At 43.8% G+C, this 14,849-nt stretch overlaps 2 non-coding genes across 2 annotated transcripts; both read left to right on the top strand.

Annotated features, from left to right (window-relative positions):
- The first annotated feature begins 2,092 nt into the window (after positions 1 to 2,092).
- On the top strand, positions 2,093 to 2,165 carry TRNAT-CGU (transfer RNA threonine (anticodon CGU)). The gene has a single exon. It is a non-coding gene; the product is annotated as a tRNA-Thr (tRNA).
- A 392-nt stretch (positions 2,166 to 2,557) lies between these two features.
- On the top strand, positions 2,558 to 2,630 carry TRNAT-CGU (transfer RNA threonine (anticodon CGU)). Its single transcript has one exon. It is a non-coding gene; the product is annotated as a tRNA-Thr (tRNA).
- The last annotated feature ends 12,219 nt before the right edge of the window (positions 2,631 to 14,849 follow it).

The raw sequence follows: 14,849 nt of genomic DNA, 5'->3' as shown, positions 1-14,849 counted from the left end.
AAGAAGCACATTTAAAAAAAGCATGGCATATGGTCATGTTTGTGTTATGAATTAATGCACTGGATTACAAAAAAGGAGCAGCGGGAAATGGCACGCTGAGAACAACGATAAACATACAGTGCGACGCAACTCGAGAAATAGTATTGAAAGATCAAAGAATTTAGAAGAAAAAAAAAGATTGAATCGTCGCGACGGCACGTCACAGTCCCCGTAGGCGTCGAAGTCTCTACAATGAAATTATTTTTGAACAGCTCTGATAGCGCCCACGCAACAATGATTGCATGTATACTGTCAAATGCTCATATTCTGCGGCCTAAAGCTCATGGCACGGTGCGAAAACGCGCGCGCGGAGAAAGCGACACAGTGCGCGGACAAGCATGCAGACGCGCAGTCGGTCGCTGCGAATCGGCGCGATCGCTGCATTGAGGCTTCGTTCTATTACACTCCATTTAGTTATACGAACACTATAAGAACATATTTCACATAGTTTGCTCCCAGCGTTTACCTACCTTTCACGCAACAAGCGGGTTGGGGAGACTCCATCGCGGCGACCGCGCGCAGTGGCGTTCACTGTACGTATTCGGTAAAGAGATAGCGTCTGTAAACGATTGTGTGCTTTCAGTTTGCCCAAGATTATTATTTAGACAGTAAGAAACTTCTCTCGTTTCGAAAGTACTTACAGAAATGTCTGGGAGAGCTCACGCATGGTGTTTTCAGTGAGCGCTGACAGCAAAACCTATGAAGAGCGCGCCACGTGATCCCTCATACTACACCAGCGAGGCGCTTCCGATAGATGGCGACTCCGTAATTCCTCGCCGCCAATACCGCCGCGACGCTGCGAGAGACGGCTCGAGTTGGAGCCCCGTTTCTCCTCTGTCGTGACGTCACGGTGTCACGTGGTATTGAAGGCGACACCGCCGCGCCTGAGGAGCTGGGTTGAGCTCTCGTAATATGCTTCGCATAAAAAAACGCCCATTGACTCTATCGTTAGCCAACTCTCCCACCATGCGCCTAGCAGGAGGTCCTCCGATAGTGATTTGTTATCTAAATGCCTCAATGTAGCTGCCAATGTCAGTCTTTCGCGCGCATACACATAGCACACCACGATCACATTGTCTATATTATCAACAACACCAGATGCTGAACAGCCCGGGGAGACCGTCAGTCCAATTATCTGCAAGTACCTACGCGTGAAAGCAATGCCTAAACCTGTCAGGTAGGAAGGAGTACGTGGAATTCCACGTGTAACAGAGAAATGCATCGTGGGATCCAGCTTATTAGGGCGGACGTCGTGAGCGTCTGGCTCGGTCCGATATCTTCCCGTCGCACTCCCCATTAATTCCGAAATGAGGCACGTCATGTTCGGTTTAGAGAATGGCCTAGCAATTCGGAGGCCATTGCTGAGGGCGCACCTTGCTTCAGCATCGGCGGTCTCATTACCACACCGTAGTGTCGCAGGATTCGTTCGAACACTATTCGGTGGTCTTTTTCTGTAGCGATGAACTGAAACGATAAATTTCGTACTCTACTATATTTCAATTTTTTTCTGATTTATGTTGAATTTCGTTCCCTGTCAAATCAGGAGGTGAACCGGAAGTGCTGCGCTAGCATGTGTGCCACACGATGAGCAATGTTTACAACTCCGCAAGATTGTACCCGAAACAGATATTAAAATTATCTGTAATATTACTATTGATCGAGTATAGGAGATACATATGCTGCTTTATTTGACAGTTATTTCTTTGAAATTGTGGTTCTGAAAGGGATATTGTAGAGCAATAATGTCGTAGGCTGCATCCATAAATAACTCGAGCGGGACCACATAGTTCAACCATCAGTTTCGCTCTCTCTCTCTCTCTCTCTCTCTCTCTCTATATATATATATATATATATATATATATATATATATATATATATTAGTCATATAATGAGAAGCCAACAAACACTGACACCAAGTACAACATAGGGGAAATTGCATGTGCTTAATAAATGAAATAAAGTAATGATTAATTAATGGAAATTAAAGTGGATGAAAAAACAACTTGCCCCAGGTGGGAACCGAACCCACAACCTTCGCATGATATGATACGCCGCCGCGGTAGCTCAATTGGTAGAGCATCGCACGCGTCATGCGAAGGTTGTGGGTTCGGTTCCCACCTGCGGCAAGTTGTTTTTTCGTCCACTTTAATTTCCATTCATTAATCATTACTTTATTTCATTTATTAAGCACATGCAATTTCCCCTATGTTGTACTTGGTGTCAGTGTTTGTTGGCTTCTCATTATATGACTAATAAATATCGGGTCCCTCGGTTAACCCCCTTTCTTCTCGTCTATCATAACGAGGGTCTCGAATACGGCAACATTGATGCCTTCAGGTAGCATATGTGGGTTTATTGACCAGTTGCCTTCACCCAAAAAGATCACGTTCTCGTGACGCCTGCGGCAAAAAAGACGTTCGACGTCCGCCGCCAAGGTCTGTGAGTGGGGGCGCTGGCTAACACTCCCAGGGTTCTACTAGTACACATAAATACCCAAGAAAGTGGATGGGGAAACGCCGCCGCGGTAGCTCAATTGGTAGAGCATCGCACGCGTCATGCGAAGGTTGTGCGTTCGGTTCCCACCTGCGGCAAGTTGTTTTTTCATCCACTTTAATTTCCATTATTAATCATTACTTTATTTCATTTATTAAGCACATGCAATTTCCCCTATGTTGTACTTGGTGTCAGTGTTTGTTGACTTCCCATTATATGACTAATAAATATCGGGTCCCTCGGTTAACCCCCTTTCTTCTCGTATATATATATATATATATATATATATATATATATATATATATATATATATATATATATAGGAACTGATGGTTGAACTATGTTGTCCCGCTACAGTAACTTAAGGATGGAGCCTAAGAAACTATTGCTATATATGTATATCAAAGTTAGCCATACTATGCCTGCACAGCTTGCTCATACCTGGGATTAATGGTTTTGGGCTGCTAAGCAAGAGCTCGCCGGATCGAATCACGACGACAGCGGGCACATTTCGTTGGGTGCGAAAGGGCAAAACACCCGTGTACACATAGATTTAGGTGCATGTTATAGAACCCCAGGCGGTCTCAATTTCCGCAGACCCCAACCACGGCGTGCCTGATACCCATATCGCGGTTTTGGCACGTAAAACCCCCATAATTTCCTAACTGTGATAAAGGTAAAGTTAGCTGCAGCAAAAGTGTACACGCTTCGGGATGTCAAGTTGTTCCACAAGACTGATCATTATCTATTTTACGTGGCTTTTCTTTCTGTAAAGGAGTACTAACGCGAAACATTGTTGTTGCACTTTCCTTTTTTCTAGTTTTTACGTATCTGTCCACTCAATATTTACAATGCGAAGCCTCAAGTTCTCGAGAGCGCCACGAATGTTTCAATACAACACCTTTGAACGATTCCCTCAAAATGCCCGCGATGCGCCAAAGGGCTTCGGACATGATAAAAAAGATTCAATACGTCAGAAGAGTGAAGGTGGTGGCCACGTGGTATCACAAGCGACTTAGGAGCCCCAACAGTCAGCAAGGTTTGAAGGCCGTGAAAAAAAATGCGTCGCCAACAGTAGTCAAGGCGGCCTTTCCCATGGTGGGATTTTTCACGGAAGCGCAAGGGGGCCACGCTCTCCCCGCGTTTCCCGTGGTGTGCATGCATAATGGGCTCAGCTTTCAAAAGCACGACCATCCTATATGCTTACACGCCAGTGGTATCTGGTGCCACGACACCGCCGCAGCAGGTTTAAATGACGCGCTTAGTCTCCTCTTTCGCGTCCGACGTCGCGCTGCTCCTGGCGCTTGTTTTGAAATGGTCCAATTCAGTGTCCCGAATGTATCTCTTCAACGTGAAAGCGCTGCGGCATTTAAGCGCGCTCTGTGGCAGAACATGTGGCGTCGGCGGAATTGTCGGTGAGCGAAAAGTGACGTGTGTATTTAGGTATATGTATAGGCCACCCCTTGCATATGGCATGCGGTATATGCGGGTTAAATTGCTACACCATTCCATCACTAAAGACGCTCGTACCTTGTCTTACATTGTCGACAATGGTATGCCTCAGAACTTTGAGAATGAGAGCCCAAAAACCAATCTCATCAAAAAAAAAAAGAACAGCGACATCGCATGGTTTTAAGTTAAAACTTCGCAGACGTAAGTATTAAAAGTGCGAAACAATAACGGAAACATCAAGATGGTGTTATCTTCTTCGCGTGGCTTTTCCCTACCTCTGGAATCGGCCACGCAAAAGGTCGCCTTTCTACAAGACAGCTCGCCTTCTTGCATAGTGTTCACCGCCAGCGTTGTACGGTAAATATTATGTTTACATAAGGTGCAGTTTCCGGGAAGTGCGAGGTCCAGTCAGAGATCTTTGAATGCTACCGCGTTCCGCTATTAAAGGCGATGCCTAATCGCCCTCGACATTTCTTGTGTCAACGGCTATCCAACAAAGCAAGGCGGACATTTCCTGTAGGCAATCTTCTAACGCTGCGCGCCCGGTTTTTCCAGTTCATGATTGGCAGGAGCGTTAGCAGCTTGACTTATCATCCTTGACAGAAAAGTAGCGAGCGTGGATAGTTTTCAAGAAAATAAAAATATACACAATCACTGTTGCAGAAGAAAGGTGCGCCCGAAAGGGTGCAAACTGCTTTGAGAGTGTTAGCATATCTTTATATCGGAAGCTTCACGACAGTAGTATTGTCTGAAACAATGATTATTATCTCAGGACTCAAACTTCTAAAAAAAATGTGTTCCGAGATATTGGCCATCGAATTGGACGCTTGATATGCCAATTTTGCATTCAGAGGTGGGAAACCCGACACGGAAATAAACCTCTGCCACTCCCCTCACCTCCCCTCCTTCCGTCACATGAGGTCGCTGAGACCAGGCCAGTGTAGAAGCTAGATGGAGCTGATAACTTCTGCGCTCCTGCTTTCAACTGGCAAACCAAACTCTGGCTTAGCGCTTTCCCCTGTAATGGGTTCCGTCACGAGCGGGGTTCAATTTCGCGTTGAATCTGAGTCTTAGAACACAAAGTTAGCAACTGAACGTACGAATTCACGGTTTACAATTCGGAACACAAACACTTTAAAAGTCTCTAGTAAAATGTAATCATCATCATCATCATCAGCCTGTTTACGCCCACTGCAGGGCAAAGGCCTCTCCCATATTTCTCCAACAACCCCAGTCATGTGCTAATTGTGGCCACGCCGTCCCTGCAAACTTAATCTCATCCGCCCACCTAACTTTCTGCCGCCCCCTGCTACGCTTCCCTTCCCTTGGGATCCAGTCCGTAACCCTTCATGACCATCGGTTATCTTCCCTCCTCATTACATGTCCTGCCCATGCCCATTTCTTTTTCTTGATTTTAACTAAGACGTCATTAACTCGCGTTTGTTCCCTGACCCAATCTGCTCTTTTCTTATCCCTTAACGTTACACCTATCATTCTTCTTTCCATAGCTCGTTGCGTTGTCCTCAATTTGAGTAGAACTCTTTTCGTAAGCCTGCAGGTTTCTGCCCCGTAGGTGAGTACTGGTAAGACACAGCTATTATATACTTTTCTCTTGAGGGATAATGGTAACCTGCTGTTCATGAAGTAAAATGTAGCTTTCTTCTAACGTGATTTCCCTCAAATTTCAAATATAAATATACCCAACTATCCTAAAAATTATGAAGCTCGGAAGAACTTTTTGTTCATTATGTACGTGCTGCCCCTACGTTTTGGCTAATATTGTGTCCGCTAAAGCACATAATGCACCAATGTATATATCACTTGCGTAGCTAGAATTGCCGATTTTGAAACATACTTTGCTGCGGGCTAGTTATAATGGGTTCGTAATGAACAAGTACCATTGATCGCAAGATGCTAGAGAAGCATCCTCATTTCCGCTTTTGTATTTTTCGCAATGCGCTGGTTGGTTAGCGTAGTCTCTTTTCTGAAATTGCTGAGAGTTAGCCTATGAGGACCCGATTTCTTTTCTCGCATATTCAAGGTGCATGCAATCTTAAAGAGAGCAGAGGCTTGGAAAGTTAACAAATATGAAGCAACAAATATGCTTGGCGAAGTCTCTTTAGGAGAACGCTTTAGGTTGGAGGCACTTATGTCCAGATACGTGGGCACGAATAAATCGTTTTTCTCGGCAACCAGTGGACCAGTTTTGATGACGTGTGGTGCAGTTAAAAGAATGAGTAAACTCTACATGGCAGTGTCAGTTGAATTTTTTTTTATTTTGTGACTCATGTTTTCTCTTTGCAAAAATTGCAGAATATTGCTAGCTCGCAAAAAAAAAGCCCTAGTGTAGCAAGCCTGCAAACGTTTCGCTCAGAAATAAAAAAAAACATATATCGCAAATTATGTCTATATCGTGTCTCACTGGCGCATTGCACACCGCCGCGAAAGTAGCATTAATTTATGAATAGGGATTTAAGAATATTTCGTAAACATTCCAACAATTTCAATCAAAATATCAAGGTTATATGTCAAATCTGTCCATTTTAGTGAATGCTATAAGCTGTAACAGGTGTAGTCCCAGAACTTTGATATTTTAGTGCGTCGTACTTTTAGGAATTTGCAAACTTAGTCCTTCAGATCTTTTACACGTCTGAGTTTTAGCACTTATTGAAAAATAATTTCTCTTAAATTCGCATCTTGCTTGCTAGAATCCCCAGAATTCAACTTTTTATTTCAAGTGCAACCAATTTTGTTCAAAAAGATAAAGCTTCTGTCTCGCAAGCAAATTTCTGCTTTTTTCATGAATTTCATTAGGGACATATGGGTTGGCTGCGAGCTAAAGCTTCCTCTTTTAAGTTCCCGATCAGCTACCCGTGATACGATTCACTATGATAGCAACGCTTCAGACAAGTTTATTGCTTACGATGAACTATAACACGCTATAAATGTAGTAAAGATTGAAAGTGGCAATTTTGGACATCCTTTTTCTTGTAAAATGGGCCGCAATGGAAGGAAATGCTTCAAAATATGAGTCGCCTCACTGGAAAATGATGCGGCGTATTGGACAAGACATAGAGATCGAGAAAGGGTGGCCAATATTTTGCTGCTGGGAAGCAAGTTTACGTTAGTTATCAATTTTATTACATTATCTCATTTTTATTTTTTTATATTGATTTTATTTGTTGAACGAAGAAAACCAGAGTTTCGGAGAAAACTTTCAGTCTAAACAATCATGTCGCTGCGATCTCGACCTTCCTGCAGTGTGCTTAAGCTCGTAATGGGTCTCGAACTGTCTTTTGTGCCGCAGAAAACGCAGACACTTAATCGCGGACTGCCTCGCATTAAATGCTGAGCATGGTGCGCTTTGCCGCGTTGGTGTTAGCTCCTACTCGTTCAGTGCTATAAAGAAAATAATTTATTTCCCGACTGATCGCACCTAGACAAGAAGGTGTTGCAAAGACTTATAATCTTCGTTAAAGCGACAAATTTGAACTCCCGCTTACGTAGCATGCGCATATTATTTAAACCATAAAAATGTTAATACCCTTGAGGGTGTTTTCTTGTCGAGCTAGTAACACCCTTATCTTCCCGGCTATACAAAAATTTATAGAGAAAAGTAACAGAGCTCTGAACTAGACATACGATGACAAAAGACGTAGTTGTAAACTATGTAATCATTCTGACAGCCCTGTGCATACAGAAACATCCGACAAGAGAATTTCGCAGGTAAAAGCATGAAACTTTCTGGTCGCATATATCTGAGCGTCCAATGCTGTAAGAATGATTACACAGTTTTCAACCCCGTTTTTTGTCATCGCACTTCCAGCTAGAGCTCCGTTGTCATCCTCTATAAATTTTTGTAACATCGTGATGGTAATGGACAGTGCGACAAGAAAACACTCTTAAGGGCATAAACGTTTTTTTACCGTGCATGTGCAATATGTGTTGGTCTTCAAAGTGCCTCTATTTATTATTATTATTCTTTTGTATATTTCCCTTCCTATTCTTCGCTCGCTATTCGTATTCCCTGTGCCACTATCCTCGCATGAGTCTCGTACCGAAAGACCGGCGCTGTGATTCTTTCTGCAGCAGCTACTGGCCAATTATGTTCTGCCCATCTTTCTCCCTTCTAGACGTCCTTCCTTCTTCAACCAGCATAATATTGATTATAGTTTGTTTCTGTCTGTTGTGAATGCAAGAAAGAAATGCGAAGCGAATCATGCCAAATACCGAAAAGTCTGAATCGTATATTCGCCTTGACACGCGCACACAAAAAAAGTTTCACAAACGAGGCGCTTAGATTTCAGAAAATGAGTAAAAAAAATGTATGTAACGCGAGAACCGATGCACCGATAAACGCGAAGACAAAACAACAAAATCAGCGCACGTGGAAGCGAGGAGGCCTCTTTGCGTCCCCTGTCTACTCCTTTTTTTTCGTGTTTGTTCTGTGTTTCAGCTTATGCATGGTGACCTTCGCAAGCGGGCATCTGTAGGAAGAACCCCCACTCGCTCTCTGCCGCCGAGTACAGCTGGTCGTCTGGGGTTCCAACGCTTCTTGACTAGCGGAAGCTTTATGACCCGTTCCGGGACCGTTAAGGGGGGGGGGGGGGGGAGGGGGAGGGGGAGGGGTAGGAGGGGCGCTCCCGGTTTCGAGGGTGGGGTCGGGTTTCTGTCACTACCGGCCTCCGAGAGCGGTGGGGCCTTGCCGACTTGTGCCCGAGCCGCTTCTTGCGTTTTAGAGAATGAATCCAGAAACACTAGCAGTGGGCGCGTCGTGGCGCATTTCAGTGCGTAGCTCTTTTTTTTGTTTTTTTTTTTACAGCAACCGCTTCCTACGTCTAGGCTATCGTTTTCTGGCGGAAGTTTTTCGAGGGAAAAAAAAATTTATTATGCGTCAATCAGGCCGTTATGAAATCTTTAGTGTTTTTTTTGTACTTGTTTAATATTCTGTGCAGAACTTTCATTGCTCGTTTTCCAAATGTGCAAGCCCTATGCCGCACTTTCTCGCATAATGATCGCCCCTTTCTTTCCTGACACTTTACGCACATTTGTGGGATGCAATATCGCGGGGAAAGTTTTCGGCTAAAAGGTTCTAGGTTTTAAAAAGGAAAACAAATTGTGAGCGAATGTCATTATAAACCAGGCTTCCCACGCAAGTCATTGTAAGCCTACACAATATACTACTTCCCTACAGCACTTCGCATTAGGTGCACACTACTCAAGGACGATCTATGAAGGACCTTTATTTGCCGGCACATGCTAAACCTAGAGTAACCGACAAATAGAGTGACCCGCGGTTTACCGGTTCACAGTAAATGTCAACACCGACGCTGAAACAAGCAGGCGGCTATTCGTGACATAAAAATTGTTACAGCGCAAACATATGCAACCACAAAGTATGAAGGACGGGGCACAAGCGCTGTGTCCCGTCCTTCATACTTTGTGGTTGCATGTGTTTGCGCTGTAACAATTTTTATGTCAAGTATGCACCAACTCGCCCAGAAAGAAGTTTTAATGGAGACGGCTATTCGTGCAGCAATTTGCAAAAGTGACATGATTACTCGAGAAAAAAAAAGTAGTTTTGGATGGCTACTGGAGAGGTGTGCGGGTGCACGGCGAAAATTGTGTGAGTAAACTTCAGCCTCTCTGGCGTTCCTGTTTTCTAGGAAAACTAGGTCCATCAGATTAACAACGCTTGCTTACACGTGTACTTCTTTTTCCATTTTTGTCATCCCTTTATACTTCTTTGAACTTTGAACAACTGATAGCAATACCTTTACCCGTTCCCTGCTTATGACAACAGATCATTCCCCAACCTTCAGTTGTTTTCATTCTGCTCTACACATCAGCTCACTCTCCTGCCCCTCCCTTTTGAGGGTGAGCGCGATAGTGTACGCGTATATTGACGCTGCCACGGAAAGCAGCTGCATTCCCGACGAACACAACTGTGTAAGCGGTGGTTCCAGCGACATGCTTTGTTCGAACACTGTTGATAAATTCAGGCGTCCACTTTTCTGCGAAGCTCCGTCTCTTCTGTGCTAATGTATGTAGGTTATGCAAGTGTACGTCCTGTATGTTACGAGCAGCCATCGCAAAAAGGTATCAGTACGCCCTTTGTGTCTTCCTATTATCTGTTGATGTGGCAAGCAACGAACACAGCATTCGTGAAACTGACAGGAAGGTGACGAGAGCTGTGTTCCTCATCGAGCAGGATGGTCCCACTACATGCCATATACACTCTACTGTCGCGATTATCTGGGTCTTTGTTGCCCCCCCCCCCCACTCACTCCACATTGTTGGATACTGCGTTCTTGAGTGTTAGGAGTTACTGTGTTGAAATAAATCGTTGTCCATCACATGGGGCCAGTGTTTTTTTTTGTACTTTGAAAGGCATGGAGGCAATTTGCACCGAAATAGAGTGTCTGAAGCTTCAATTTTTTGGCAATAGACTAATTACATTTAATCTTAAACGGTGCAGAAATATAAACTCTGTCGAACAATGTGAAGCATTTTCTTTAGTTACGTGACGCTTAGTGCGCGTTGAAAAAGACTGCTGCCTTTATTTCCCTTCTTTTGCTATCAGACTTAATCTCTAGTGTTTTTCTCTGTTTACGACAGCTTTTCTGCATTAGCAGAAATTATAAACTGTTTAATCTGTCCAACTGAAGCCTGCCAATTGTTCTATTAACGAATTTCAATCATGTTATCTTATTTTCGACGCGGTAGACAGTATACAAGGGAGGCAAAATCCGAAACTCATGTTCAGGCGGTTTTTCTATAGCACCGGTTTTGTTTACACTTTGCATTGACGCTACTTACTTTCAATTCGTTATTCCATGGGTGTTCGCTAACGTTACACCATCCCATGTTGCGCGTGCTTGCGTATGAAGTCTATGTGTGTGCACTGAAATTAATTCGGAAGAGAACGTTTTTGGCTGCATTGAGCTTGTCCTGAAATACACACATCTTGTTTTATCGAAGCTTATCATTCCTTTGCAGAAGGGTTGAAATCCGGGCCAGTTGGTACATACTTGAAGGAAAAAAGCAGTCAAGAAACACAAAGGACAAGAGGAGAGGTTCACACCGCAACGACTTGAGTATCAACTAAGCTTTTTTAGAATCGGTGTAGTCCCAGCAAACCAAAGCGTGTACGCAAAGTCTTTAGGTATGTGGGTGATATTTTAGTACTTTTAGAGCTTTTACCTAATGACACTCTGCCCGCAGCAGTAGACGATGTATTGACTGCTTTAAAAGCTTCTTCACGCACTCTTAATTTCACTCATGAACTTCCTAACAATCATTCCATCAGGTTCCTAGAACTGCAAGTGACATTCTTTGATGACGGGCATTTATGCTGGATGTTTTCAGCTAAGGGCAAGAAACCTATTTTACCATTTGGATCTGCAAATTCAAAGATTGTAAAAAGAGCAATTGCAATGAATTCTTTCCGCAATGCACTCGAAAGAAACTGTGACCACGCTATTAAAAGTAGCTTTGACGCACAATTCCAACGTTTAGAAGCCGCAGGGTTCCCTCCGCCCCTTTTGAAAGCGGTGGCTGAATCGCTGTTTCAGAGGCTAAAGGAGGAACGTACGAAGCTGGTAGATGGTGGGGCAACTGAACGTAGGAAACTTGAAGTCATGCCCTATGTGCATAAAGTGAGCCACAACATCGAGAAGGTTGCCGCCAAGCAGGGAGTAAGTGTTGTGTTTTCTGTCCCTTGTAAGCTTTCGGGTCTGTGCTCTCGCATTTCTCGAGGCAGGGCAAAGAAGCACGTTTGCACAACGCAGAATGAAAACCGTTTAACGGCATGTGTCGCAGGGGTTGTGTATAAGCTCAATCTCACATGCGAAAGATTTTACATAGGCCAAACCGGTCGATGTATTAATGACCGCCTGCATGAGCACCACTCCTCCCTGGGGTCAGATAATGGTGCAAACTTACCTGACCATTGCAATGAATGTGGTTGTTACCCTTCGTTCAGGAATGTAACGACTCCTGGTTGGGGCAAAGGCAAAGAACAGGGAGAAATCCTGGAAGCGTAATACATCAGTTTATTAGGTGACGACTGCATTAGTACAACTTCGGTGCAATTACTTGAAAAAGAATTTGCATTTCTAGGGCGGTCACGACAGAAGCGATATCTTGTCTTTTCATGCTCTGTGATTAGCGATGATGGGGTTGCGCATACTCTGCTAGCCTTGCTGGGACTACACCGATTCTAATAAAGCTCATTTAATAGTGCAGTCGTTGTGGTGCAAACCTCTCCTCTTGTCCTTTGTGTTTTTTGACTGGGTTTTCCTTCAATTATCCTTCCTTATTGTTTCAATCATTTTTTTAGGCTGTTCCATCGTAATATACAGTATAGTTGTTTTGATTAAGGGGACCAGAAATGAACCTTTGGGCAACCATTTAGTCGGCATGGCGAAGATACCAGCACAATGCATCAGAACAATCCGTTCTCGTTTTTCATCCAGGTGAGAGAATATTGCCCAATCCCTAGGTACAGTAGTAACAACCCAAGATTATGCCGCACCCATTGCCACTGCGTGCAGTGTTGACAAATGTGCGCTTTGTAGATCTGATTTCATCTTGCGCCGATATTAAACCTAATCCGGAAACGTCTACGCGTTAACTGCTTAAATTCAGGGTGCATAAAATACGCGAGATCAAGGTAAGCATGAGCTTTCCAAGCCGCTGGCTGGGCTATTTTCAGGAAAGTAGACGTTACCGCTGCCACTGACACCGAATACACGTGTAAAGTCGATAAACTACAAACAACCGTCAATCATCTGTCTCTTGAAGTAGACGATTTGGCAAATCCAGACAAAACAACCAATTTCTTTATGGACTTGAAGAAAAGAAGGGTGAAAAGCACTGGGTATAAAACGAGGAAGTTGCTAAGAAAATTCTTGAGAACACACTGAAAGTTCTAAAACTAAATATAGAGTATATTCATAGGCTTTGAATGCCATGCGAGGATACCATGCCACTTGAAATTGTGAGATCAGAGACTGCTGTCAACATCGGCGCCTGCATCTAACTCGACTATTCTTCGTACACAGGTGAAGAAATTCTGTATTTTTTGCCTTCGTGCTTCCATTCCGAGCACAGATCTGACATCGCTCCTGATGTATATGGCTTACACTGTCGCTCCCCTTAGTAACGATTTTGAGGATTTGGAGCTGTTTTCAGTGCGAAATTTTCTTACATGACTGACGCTTTGCGAATCCTGAAGATTGTAGTATCTAGACACAAGCCTGATCACGTGAAACACCTTTAGAAAGAAGTAAATGAAATTACAGATTCTTTAAATTACAATGAGTTAAAATTTTTAATCCGTGAAAGAATAAAACGTGCATCTGGCAGCCACAAACAACAAATTAGTCGAAGATAACCAAATGTTCCAGCGCAACGTTTTTCAGCTTGAGAAGTACTCTCGCTCCAAGAACATTGAAATCAAAGGCATCCCTGTCCCGCAAAGAGAATGCGTTAAGATTAGTGAAGCCCTTGACGAAAAAAATGGCTGTCTTGTGAAAGCTACAGACATTGGCAGGCACGGTCCACAGGGTTCCAACTCACAATGCCGACTAAAGACACTTGATAGTGCGCCCCCTTCTGTTACCGTGACAAACGCATCACATTTCGTATTAAAGCACGTTAAGGATCGCCCTTCGACAAGTCGTACCCGCCGTGGTTGCTCAGCGGCTATGGTGTGGGGCTGCTGAGCGCGAGGTCGCGGGATCCAATGGCGGCCACGTCGGCCGCATTTCGATTGGAAAGAAATGCGAAAACACACGTTTACTTAGATTTAGGTGCACTTTAGAGAACCCCAGGTGGTCGAAATTTCCAGAGTCATCCACTACGGCGTGCCTCATTATCAGAAAGTGGTTTGGGCACGGAAAACCCCATAATTTAATTTTTCGACAAGTCGTCCTGGCCTTTATCGCATTTCATCCTCGTCAGCGCAAATTTTGAGTGAGGCAAGTGAAAGAGGAAGTGCTAACTCCCGTGAAACGCCAATCTACTTTAACCATCATCTGACCCCTGAAAACACAGATTTATTTCGTAAAGCACTTACCTTGAAAAGACAAGGCATGGTCGTTCCTCCGGACTGACAATGGCACTATCAAACCACGGCAAACGCAGGAAACGCGGGTTTATCACTGTTTGTGCGATAAAGACTTCAAGATGCTCAGCGGAGCCAACATCACGTCACTTTTACAAGCTTCTTAAACAAATTCATGATGGCGTACCTATCACGGCATGATGCTAACGTGATCACATCCAATGCTGCACGTTTTTCTCCAATTCGTGTGAACGCCTGCAGTTCGCGTAAATATTTTACTGAGATTTCGGCTTGCCTGGGCTTTTTTTACTGTCCGTTCTGGATTATTGATCTATCTGACACGTGGCTTTCGCCTGAAGATAAAGACATTTACGATCTATGAGGTTCCTCATCCGAGTATTGCCATCGCGATGGTGATCCATATGGAGCCTTTGCCATCTACGTGTTAAAAAATAGTTTATCATTCACGAGACTTCATGACCCAACTGCAAACATATCTGTCAGTCGGTTTGGGCAGAATTTGATACACTTGCCATAACTAACAACCATCTCAAAGTCGTCTGTGGTTTCACACATGGTTCTCTTTCAGATTCTACCAGTTTTCTCACGGAACTTCCAGTGATACTACATCAACTGCCTAGCGGAAATGAAAATTTCTTAATTCTAGGTGATATAAACATCAAATTATTTAGAATACCTCACCTCTATTTACAGCTAGGGCTATCACTGCCGTATAACTGACCCTGCATGCTATACAAACAATAGGTCACAGCCTTTGATTGACGACATTATCTCT

This window comes from Dermacentor albipictus, chromosome 10, assembly GCF_038994185.2.
Source record: "Dermacentor albipictus isolate Rhodes 1998 colony chromosome 10, USDA_Dalb.pri_finalv2, whole genome shotgun sequence".
NCBI classification, from domain to species: Eukaryota; Metazoa; Arthropoda; class Arachnida; order Ixodida; family Ixodidae; genus Dermacentor; species Dermacentor albipictus.
This window is presented reverse-complemented; position numbering and strand designations above follow the sequence as displayed.